Source organism: Malania oleifera, chromosome 3 (genome assembly GCF_029873635.1).
Source record: "Malania oleifera isolate guangnan ecotype guangnan chromosome 3, ASM2987363v1, whole genome shotgun sequence".
NCBI lineage: Eukaryota > Viridiplantae > Streptophyta > Magnoliopsida > Santalales > Ximeniaceae > Malania > Malania oleifera.
The window spans coordinates 92,183,017-92,195,226 of NC_080419.1; the positions used below are offsets into that span (position 1 = coordinate 92,183,017).

The window sequence follows — 12,210 nt, forward strand, 5'->3', positions numbered from 1 at the left end:
GGCTAAGAATTCATAGTGACCATATCTCATTTGGAATGCAGTTTTTGGAACATCTTCTTACTTGATTTTCACTTGATGGTTCCCTAATCGGAGGTCGATTTTAGAGAAGACTTGTGTTCCTTGGAGTTGATCAAACAAGTCGTCTATGCGAGGTATTGGGTACTTGTTCTTAATTGTTACTTTATTTATTTCCCAATAATCAATACACATTCTCATCGATCCATCTTTCTTTTTAACGAATAGTACCGATGCTCCCCATGGTGACACACTGGGTCTGATGAACCCTTTTTCTAGTAACTCTTGTAATTGCTCCTTCAGTTCTTTCAATTCTACCAGTGCCATTCTATATGGAACTTTGGATATCAGTGCTGTCCTTAGTAGTAGGTTGATAACAAACTTGATTTCACAGTCAAAAGGTAGCCCAGGTAAATTTTCAGGGAATACATTCGAGGACTCCCTTACTATTGGGATATCCTCAAGCTTTAATTCTTCCCTTGGTGCCTCCACCACGCATGCTAGGTACCCCTGACATCCATTCAAGAGTAATCTCTTTGCCTGGATAGCCGACAATGTTGTGGTGAAGGGCGTACACAAGTTCCATTGAACTTGCATTCGTCCTCTTTAGGAGGTCTGAACACCATCTTCTTATTATAGCAATTTATACTAGCATAGCTAGAAGCAAGCTAGTCCATCCCAAGAATTACGTCAAACCCATGCATACTAAATACTACCAAGTTAGCCTGTAGTATTCTTTCCTCAACAAAAATTGGGTAACCTTAAAGTATTTTTCTATATACTATCGAGGTTCCCGTTGGTGTAACCACAGATAACTCAGTTTCTAATGGCTGAGTCTCTACCCCACATATTTTAACATAAGCAGTAGATATAAAGGAGTGTTTGGTTCCAAAATCAAATAATACAACTGCTTTCTTGGAGAATATGGGAATAATACCTGTCACCGCATCATTAGTATTTTTTGCATCTCTTGGAGTGAGGGCATAGACACCTATCTAAGCAGTATTCTGTTGATTATTGTTTCGAGGTGCCTGGTTGCCTCCCCTTTGTTGATTTGGGTTGTAGGAGTTGTTTTGTGGGCATTCTCATGGCAAGTGACAAGGTTTACCCCATTGATAACAGACCCCTAATCTGGTCCGACACTCACCCCTAATCTGGTCCGACACTTGCCCCACATTATTTTTGTTGTTGCTCCTTTTCCAAGGTCCCTGATTTCTACTAGAGTAAAACCCTTGTGGCATGGGCCTCTTTCTTTGGTCGAATATTTCTGCACTCCTTTGTAAACTTTCTTTTGCCTTCGTTGCTTTGTTTACCAATTTGAAGAAATCTTCGACCTTGAATATTGCTACCAGTTCATAAATTCTTGAGTTCAAGCATTCTTCAAACTTTCGGGCTTTCTTTGATTCGTTCGGAACCAAATAAGATGCAAATCGATAATTCAACGAATTTTACTGCATATTGTTGTACGTTCATATTTCCATGTTTTAACTCCAAAAACTCCTTGGCTTTAGCATCTCTAGTGGTTTTAGGGAAAAAACATTACTTCCTTAAAACACTCCCATGTAAGAATTGTTAGATTTGGTCCTTCCTCTAGGAGTAACTTTTTCGAGTTCCACCAGCATTTGGCCTCACTAGTCATTTTATAGGTAGAATATAGCACCTCTTATTTGTCCGTGCAACGAAGGACTCGTAGTATTTTTTCCATTTCTTGCATCCAATATTCTCTAGCAATTGGATCAACTTTTCCCTAAAAAATTGGAGGGTGCATTCGATTGAATTATTCAACCGTACAACCTTCATAGGTTGGTGGACCATTCCGTTCCTTGGAGTTCTGCAGAAATTCATAACTTGTGTCATATCACGCAACACTGTAGTAGCATTGATGTCTTCTCCATTGCAAGTTCTCATATTATTCTCATTTCTTTCAACACTCATGTTGTTGTTCTTCAGGTCCATTCTAAGGGAAAGGACCAGACTTATTTTAAAATCATAACTTTATCTTTAAAGTTTAATTATGGTTATAGGCGAAAGAAAAACATCCTAGTTTACCCAATCTTACCCACATCATGGTTTATGCCTACGCTCTGGTAAAATTATTTCCTAAAGTCTACAGAATTTATAACCTATTGCTCTGATACCAAATGTAATACCCCAAACCCCGAAAGATCTGGGATGTTTACTTTTTACCATTTATTTACAGAGGAAGTAAATAAACTCAATTATTATTAAATCAGAGCACTAATTAACCGTATTACAATCATTTATTCCAAAAGAAGAAAAATTACACAAATATAATCATCTGGCATCATACTAATTTTATCTAATCAAACTTTCTTTTTTTATTCCTACTTACATGCTTGCCATGCTTGATTTCGAATATGCCCTTCAGAGTTATTTGAAATGTAAAATATGATTAGGGTGAGACGACGTTCAGTAAGTAAATAATATTATTATTTGTGTGGCCAAAATGAGTTTTTATAATTTCGTAAAATAATATTTAATACTATAACTTCAAAACTATTTTTAAAATAAATATAAATTTTAAATTTTTTGCATAAAACTTTTACCATCAACTACAACAGTGACATTTTATAACCATATATTGTAACTGTTAAATTAAACTTTTAACTTTAAAATTGTAACTAAAATATTTAATTATATACATATATATACTTTTCCTTATACGTTTCCTTTAAATCATCATTTAGGCACAAGAATGACCCTGTTCATATAGACATATACTTTTCCTTCAAATCATTAATAACTCTATACACGTAATTAAATATAAATATACATATATTTTAAAAAAAAACCACTCTTAGGCTTGTTAGTCGTAAGTCGTATTTAACCCCATGACTGGGTTGTGCAGTCCGAAGATTGGACTTAACTAGCTGGCCGGCCAAACTAAATCAACGTACATAATCATTAAATAAGATTTTCTCTATAAAACCCTAGTCCGCCGTAGGTGTGCACTTGGGAGAAATCCATTACTATATAAAACTACTCTATAAACAGTGTGCGTGTACTATGATTCGTTTAAACTTTAAGCTGTGGTACCGAGCATTCGTAATTTTCTGTATCGTTTGAACCATAAGGGGTTTTGCAAACATCTTATTAAATAATTTATACAATTTAAATAATATCATTAAAATCTTATTTTTACTCATATTTTCATAAAAAAAATATTTTCTTGAATATAAATTAATGCTATAAAATACCCAAGGGATTTAGAACATTTCTTAATTCAAAAATAAACGCAAATATTTAAAGATAAAACTGATATAATTAAATATGCGTAAAAATAAACTCGAGAGAATTTTATTAAAATAATTAATATAATCAAAATTTACTTACAAATAAATTCGGGTATAAATTTCAAATAAAAATCTAACATAATCAAATTTACTTACCTCTTACTTAACTTTGTGATACGATCACAATGAATATCTCCAAAAAAAATGAGATCGGAAAGAGTGGGTGAATGAGAGTTTTAATTATCGCAAAAATTCTCCCTCCACCACTAATTCTTTCACTCATTAATCCTTCTCTTATTTTGGAATTCTTTTTGTGAAAAATAAACATTGAGAGCTTCATATTTATGAGAAAATTTTGGGAAAGAAAATAAAATTTGTAAAAGTGTGAGGAGAGGAGTAAAATTATAATTTTTTTTAAAATAAAGGAATTGACAAAGAATGAGCATGGGATGAACTTGGGATGAGAGGTGTGGGATGGGGATGGGGGTACATGTGGGGAAAATGGGAGTGCTTGCCAGCACTCTCATTTAATTAATTTACTTAAATAAATAAATAAATAATTATTTTTGAAATCTTTATTATTATCATTATTATTTTTTTAAGTTATGTTTTAGTATATATATATATATATGAAAACAAATTAAGTTCGACTTTTGAAAACTCATGTGATCCCCACATGGTATTGTGGGTCTCACACAATTTCGAGACCCAAATGGGTCCTACATAACTTCAATAGTCCTCACACGGTCTTATAAGCCTCACACAACTTTGGGACTCATGTGGACCCCACATGACTTCATGACTCATGTGGGCCTTACATGGTCATGTAGACCTCGCATAGGATACTTATATTATTATTATTATTATTATTATTATTATTATTATTATTATATATTTCTACAAATTATGTCAATTAAAACATTATTTTATGTAGATGTAATTATTTACGTGCACAAGCGGTGTCTACCCTATTTGTCCTATGAAATTCCATTTTGACCAGATTGACCTTCAGGGAGTAACTGAGCCGAAATGATTTTTGAGCACTCGCTTAGATAAGGTTTTTCTTAGGCATCAAATATGGAATTAAGGATCCTAACAGAGAAACACTTTTGTTTTGATGACTATTATTATTATTCTACATTTTTGGGTTTATTACACTCGAACACAGCATTAGTCAATTTAATCTTTTTAATTACTGAAATTAAAGTTTTTGACTAAAATTAAGTGATAACTACTTTAATTAAGGTATTTTCTTATTATTTTTTTAAAGGTACAACCATTTAACACAAAAATAAAATAAATATATAATTAAAAGTATGGTCTAAAAATTAAAATTTAAACGACATCAAATTAATCTGAGACCATGTTCTTTTATATGCATTAATCGAGAAACAACCACGCATGGTATGCGCATAATTTTATTATTGATTACGGCAGCTGACTAACTGCAATAAAAATGCTTAAAAATAATATGACATGCAATCAATAAATAATAAGTGAAACACATATTAAGAAGGACTAAATGATAATAAATAATTAGGTTTTATAAGAGTTTAATTAGGAATAGTCATTAGCCACATTTAATATTAGAATCAATTCCACATGGCAATGCTTTAATTGTCTCCTCTCCCTTCCCTCCTTACTTCCAAATTAGAATTAATTAATTAATTAATTAAACTTCCATTAAAAGCAATTCCATGACGATTTTTTCTTTAGAAAAGAGGAAGGAATAAAATTAATTTGTGCATGGAAATTTAAGTTTTATGTTAACTAGGTAACTAAACAATAGTTTGTGTAATGCTTGGAAACTTAATTTTTATGGAAGGTATGAGCAGAAGAACATTAATTAATGACAATTTTCTTTCAAAAATTTCATTCTAGTATAAGTCTATATTATATACAATAGTAGAGCCATAATTCCTTCAAAACTTTAAATTTGAATTCTAATTTCTCATAATTTTGGATAAAACATTTAATTAAAAAAGCCTGAACCGATCAAATGTCCTACGTAGAATTTTAATATATTTTCTTTTAATCCAAGAGGCCTACATATCTCTACCAAGCATAAATAAAATAAATAGAGTTTATTATTTCTTGGAAAAAGTATATAAATTCTTCTTATTGTTTAAATCAAAATCAGTAAGTCATCCTGTATTTTATTATGATCATTAACTCTCCTATGATTATTAAAACAATGAAAAGTTATAATATCGGTAACTCATGTTTACTTAAATGTGTTAAAATACTAAAATGTTCGATATAAGTAATCAACGTAAGAAATAGATGAGAGCAATAAAGATTTTCCAACCACATGGGTGGAGGTGCCAAAGGTGGATCTAAGGGTCAAGGGTGTCCTTTGTCCCCCTAACCTCTAATCTTTATTAACATTAATATAATTTAATTAATTTTTGTTAATATTATATTATCATTCTCTTACTATTTTTATGTTTACTAGATAATTATTGAGATTTGACACAAAAAATAAATATCTCGAGTTCTTATTTTAATTTTATATCTAATGTATCCAACGATCAATGTATATCATATTTTTATTGTTAGGGATTTATATTAAAAGACATGCTTTATGTAATCGATTTTAGTATTTATTAATAACTTCAGTTATTCTATTTTAATGAGAATCTTTGTGAGCAATGTTTGTCTGACATTATTTATTTAATGATTATGCATGTATGTCTTTTATTCTATATAGTAGGTGATCTAGTGTGTGGAGTACGACTTATATACAGAAGATTAGATCATTAGTTCGTATAGAATATAAGTTTATTGTTCATAGTTTTAAATGAAATTGGACACATCATTGGTAGGACTGTAGCACAAGGTTTTAATAGGTCTATCTTGACTATTGTGAATGGTACAGTTCCAATTCCTTATGCTAGTATACTTTGTGTGTATTGAACATGATCGTCTTGGGGTAATTGTTTTTATACTGACTATATAAAACAATTAATACCTCATGGTTATTATGAGTGCTTATGCTCTTAATCCTGATATAATTATTGGACACGTGCATATAGTGTTTATTACTTTGATTCATAGAATAGTGAGATTCTTTATGGGTAAAAAAAACTTAGTGAGTTGGGTGATGACATTATATGTATGGTGAACATTAATTATTGATTGAATCCACGTCCCGGTATCAGGATTGATGACACCCCCTTGAGGAAGCTTATAAGTTTTGATTGTGTCAAACCCTGCAGGTAGATTTTGAATCCAACTCATCAAATAAGTTAAGTGGAAGGTCTCAAGGCATTAATATGTCAATTAATTAAATTGTTAGTAATTTAATTTAATTGACGGGTATCTGTAATCTTTACATGGGGAGATAAATAAGCATTTAATAATAGGAGTTCGAAATTTAATTTCAAATATGACAGGGAGTGCAATTATAATTCTTTAGTGGTATGAATTGTAATTAACGCAATTAAGGATGAATTCAGGTCAAATTAGGAATTATTAATTACATGGGAAGCCCTAGTCATATTTGCCCAAAGGTCCCTATTGTAGCCTATATACACATGCTTCATTCAGCTGCTAGAGTAAGACAAATGAACTCTTATAGAGGCAGACGCTTTCATGAGAGAAGAAAATACTAGCAGCCTCTTACGAGCCCACTCTCTCAGGAGTAAGGCATGTTCAAGGAATATAATAGAAGATTCCTGGTCGTCTTCAAGAGGTTGTTTTCGTCCTTATAGATTTGGGATCAAACCATACATGTCTCGCAGATATAATCCTAATCATGGAATTAGGGTTTGCATGATTAGATTTTTTTTTTTTTTGGTTATTTATATGCACTATAGCCGAATCTTAGGGCTATTTCGCAAGTTCCTTCAACTGGTATCTAAGACTCGATTGATACTGTACATGGATAATAATACCATGTTCTTAGAAAATCGAACCAATGCATGCTTAGGGTAGAACGTGTGTATGCACTAACCTCTATTTTGTAGTGTTCTGTCTAGAAATTATGGTCACACGAATGTATGTTTTATGAATGCGATTTTTTATTACAAGATTCGTAGCATGTGAACTTTGGTTATGGAGGCATAGGATTTTTTTTATCTAATCCAGCTTCATCAAAGAAGGAGGCACATTTGCGGCGTGTGAATAGTGGTTGAAAGCTGGGTGAAACCCTAGTTACGGAATGATGATTAGATGGTCCGTAGCGGCGCATAGCAGTGGCGAAAAGTAGGAAAAACCCTAGAACAGTGATGCGGGTTTTCGTCTAGGCATCGGGGCGTGACCCCTGAGCCTCCGCCGGTGGCACTGCCGCCAGGCCCTCACCAAACCCCAATACCATGTAATGGCAAACAAGGATCACGATGTCATGATGCAAGCTGCTTGACCATAATAGCCGTAATATTTATTATTTCATATTTCTTTTTTTATATATGCTTGCTTGGATTGTTTGTTGTTCTTGTGTTATGTCATTAGCATGTAAAATTTAAAATTTCAATGTTGGTTTATGCATGTGCAACTAGAGAATAAAATTAATTCCCAAGTTATAATACAATTTTTTAAAAAAAAAAATAATTAAGGAAATTTGGAATGTTAATTGTTGCGTATATTTTAGTTACCAATATTGGAATATTAAATTTATTGGAATATTAAACACGTATTTGTATCCCTCATGAATTGAATAACTAAGTGGGTGAGGGAATTTATTACATATAAATCCCATAGTCTCCATCACTAGTTTATAGGTGAAGTAATTAATTTTATGTGATGATATTAGTATCTTCCTCCCCATCGGATGGAATTAATTACAGACTCACCAAGTATAAAATCTAGTAATTGTTAGTATTGAGTCACCTCTCTATCTGGGGATTCACTATAGGTCAATATGTCTTGTATTATGTGACGGTATACACTTAGCTATGAATAATATTATCCTCATCATCTAAGTCACTGCTATTGTTTATAAGACCAAGGCTAAGTCAGCAGTTTAATTTTTCTTGGCATAGTTCCTTGCCTAGATAGTAAAATTAATAGGTCCTCACTTGTCTACACAAATGTTGAATAGTAGACGACATCCCATTAAGGTATACTACTCACGGTGTGCTAGGTTGCTAATAGATTCTTCAAAAGAAAATGTTGGTAGAGGGAACCATATTATTTTAATTGAATTAAAAGTTTATTATTGCTCATCATATTTTGTTATAATATATGATTCTCAGGATTAAAATGACTTTCAATCCCTTGACTATTATTCTCAAAGAAAAAAAACTGGTTGGACCTAATTATATTGACTAGAAAAGGAACTTGGATATTGTACTGAGTGCAGAGGAGTACAAGTATGTGCTCGTAGAGGTATGTCCACAGAAACCCAGTGAAGGGGCAACCAATGAGGAAACCCAGGCTTACTGGAAGTGGATTAAGGTTGATGAGATGGCGCATTATTACATTTTGGCATCTATGTCGAATGTTTTGCAACATCAGCATCAGTATATGCCTTCTGCTTATGATATAATGTAGAACCTCAAAGAAATGTTTGGGCATCAAAATCATGCTGCTAGGAAGACTGCTATGAAGGAACTTATGAATACTACTATAGCAGAAGGGACCCCACTAAGGGATCATGTTCTGAAGATGATTGGTCTTCTTAATGAGCTAGAGATCCTAGGAGTTAAAATCAATGGGGAAACCCAGGTCGATATTGTTCTCCAGTTGCTACTTGACTCTTTCAAGCAGTTTTGCTTGAACTAAAACATGAATAAGCTCTCTGACTCATTGATAGAACTACTTAAAGAGCTTCAAGCAACTGAGGGCCTCATCAAGAAGCCAACTATTGCTCTTATGACTGAGAAAGGCTCTTCTTCTAAGCCGAAAGGCCAAAAGAAGCAGAAAAAGGTTCAAAAACCATAGGGAGCTCCTCTAGTAGTATGTGGGCCAAAGGATGGAGTGAAAAAGCCTAAGGGTAAGTGTTTTCACTACAAGTAGCCAGGGCACTAGAAATCACAATGTCCAGTTTATCTCTCAAAATAGAACAACAAAGGTATATCTCATTCACTAGTAGTTGAAACATATTTAGCGGTGATATCTACCAGTACTTGGTGTGTAGATACGGGAGCCACTAATCATATTTGCAATTTTTTGCAAGGGTTCCAGCAAACCAATCAGCTAAGTGATGGGGATATTTACGTATTTTTGGGAGATGGTAGGAGAGTGTCAGTAGTTGCAGTAAGAGATATTTGTGTTTCTTTTTGTAGAGATAGGATTCTAATATTAAAAGACTCTTTAGGTACCTTCCATTACAAGGAATTTGATCTCAGTTTCCAAGTTGGTTGATCATGGATATTCCATTTATTTTAATAACTCAGTTGTTCTTAAGTTAAATAAATGTTTTATCTGTTCTAGTATATTGGTTGATGGTCTTTATATTATTAATTATGTTTCTCCTACAGTGCAACTAAATGAATTGAATAACATTGATAAACTACTATGTAAGAGAAAGAAACCTTCTAAATTGAACCAAACTTATCTTTGGCACTTACGCCTAGGTCATATTAATCTGAGATGAATTTCAAGGATGATTCATAATGGACTATTAGGTTCACTAGAAGTGGAGGCACTACCAATCTGTGAATCCTGCTTAGAAGGTAAGATAACCAAGCGGCCCTTTTCGGCCAGGGGCTATAGCACAAAAGAGGCATTAGAACTGGTTCACTCTGATTTGTGTGACCCTATGAATATCTAGGCTAGAGGTGGCTTTGAGTATTTCGTGACTTTCACTGATGATTACTCAAAGTTTGGGGATATATATTTGATGCGCGATAAGTCTGAATGCTTTGATAAATTCAAGGTATTTAAGGCAGAAACAGAGAAGCATCAGGGTAAATGTATCAAGACACTACGATCTAATCGTGGTGGTGAGTACCTCTTAGAAGAATTTGTGGATTACTTATTAGAGGAGAGAATTGAATTCTAGTTGTTTGCACCTGGTATGCCACAACAGAATGGTGTAGCAAAAAGAAGGAATAAGACTCTTATGGACATGGTTAGATCTATGATGAGTTATTCAGATTTTCTTAATTTGTTTTGGGGGCATGCACTAGAAACAAAAACCTATATTGTAAACTTGGTCCCATCTAATTCAGTACCTACTACACCCACAGAATTGTGGACTGGGCGCAAACCTAGTTTGCGGTTTGTTTGGATATGGGGTAGTCCAGCACACGTGCTAAAAGGGAAAACAGATAAGTTGGAACCAAGGATAGACGTTTGTTTATTTGTTGGCTACTGTAGAGGAACGAAAGGTGGTTTATTTTATCATCCAAAGGATCAAAAGGTCATTGTTAGCACCAATGCTCGATTCTCAGAAGAGGACTATGTAATGAACCACAAACCCAAAAGTAGGATTGTTCTAGAAGAGTTGAGAGGAGATATACCAGCTATACCAATAGTGCAAAAAGAACTACGACAAGACAAAGTTATTGACATCCCATTGCTCTATTGTAGTAGGAGGAATGTTGTAACTCGAGCTGAGTTTGACCCATCACGTGTAGCTACCATCAATATGTCAGTTGTACAATTAGGGTAGAATGATGGTGCACAAGGATCAGGATCAACATAGAAAGATGTGCCTTATAGTAGTGGGAGGGTTGTACACTAGCCTAATTGGTAAATGTTCTTGGGAGAGTATTTTGATAGGATCCCTGATGAATTGGATACCAAACCCGAAAACTAGTGTGAAGCACTTCAAGGTAAAGATGTAGAACTCTAGTAGAAGGCTATGAAATCAGAGATGGAGTCCATGTACTCTAATCAAGTTTGGGATCTTGTAAAGCCACCCAAAGGGATAAAACCCATTGGATGCAAGTGGATCTATAAGAAGAAGAGAGGAGCAGATGGGAGGGTGGAAAACTTCAAGGCTAGGCTTGTTGCGAAAGGGTTTACTCAGAAAGAGGGAATCGACTATAAGTAAACTTTGTCTCTGGTAGCCATACTAAAGTCTATCTGGATTCTCTTATCCATTATAGTTCATTTCGATTATGAAATTTGGCAAATGGATGTTAAGACAACTTTCCTTAATGGAAGTCTTGATGAGGGCATCTATATGGTGCAACTAGATGGTTTTGCAGTAGTAGGCCAACAACACATGTTGTACAAGCTTAAGAAATGGAGAAACCCTTTCTTGGAATCCTACATGCCAAAACGTGGTGGTATTCTTGGTGCTATATGTGGATTGTTGACTGTTTGAGTTCGATCCCTAGTTTTGATAATGACAAAATGCAAGTTTCTTATGTGTGTATCCAGTGTTTGAATAGATAACATTTCAAAACACACACATAAGGAGACTGAAGATGGATGTAAGAAGAAACTCGAACAACATGTACATCAGCTGGCATATTCCAAGGAAGTCACAAGAGTAAAGAAGATTGAAGACATGTAAATTTCATTTGAATTGCATTTTGTTTTTTTTTATTTGGTCTATAATATTTGCATCTGCATGCATGATATGAATAAAGCTCAAACAAGACCATAGATTGACCATAGGGATTCAAATGACCTTAAGGCACCATTCGGTCGACCGAGGCTGAATTTTTAGGATAGATAAGCTCAAGGACGTAGGGCTGACCATAGGACCCACAAATCGGTATGAAAATGTCCCCTAGTGTCTTAGAATTAAGTATCATGTGAATAGGGACAATCTTAAAAGAAGAAAAGGACCAAAATGCTCAAATTGGCATGTTTGGTCGACTGAACCCTAATGCACAGGGACCTTCGGTCGATCGAACCTCCACCGGGTCAACATTTTGACCTTTCAGCCGACTGACTAGAATTGAGCTACAATGCTTTGGTCGACCGAACCATCTCGGGGGAAGTCCCAACCCCCTAATTGACCGAACCACCAAATTCAAAATGACTTGGTCGACCAAAATTCGTACAATTCGGTCAACCAAACCCAATACGGTCGACTGAA

At 34.1% G+C, this 12,210-nt stretch overlaps 1 pseudogene; it reads left to right on the top strand.

Moving 5' to 3' along the window:
• Positions 1 to 8,471: 8,471 nt before the first annotated feature.
• Positions 8,472 to 10,215, top strand: LOC131151428 (uncharacterized; annotated as a pseudogene).
• The last annotated feature ends 1,995 nt before the right edge of the window (positions 10,216 to 12,210 follow it).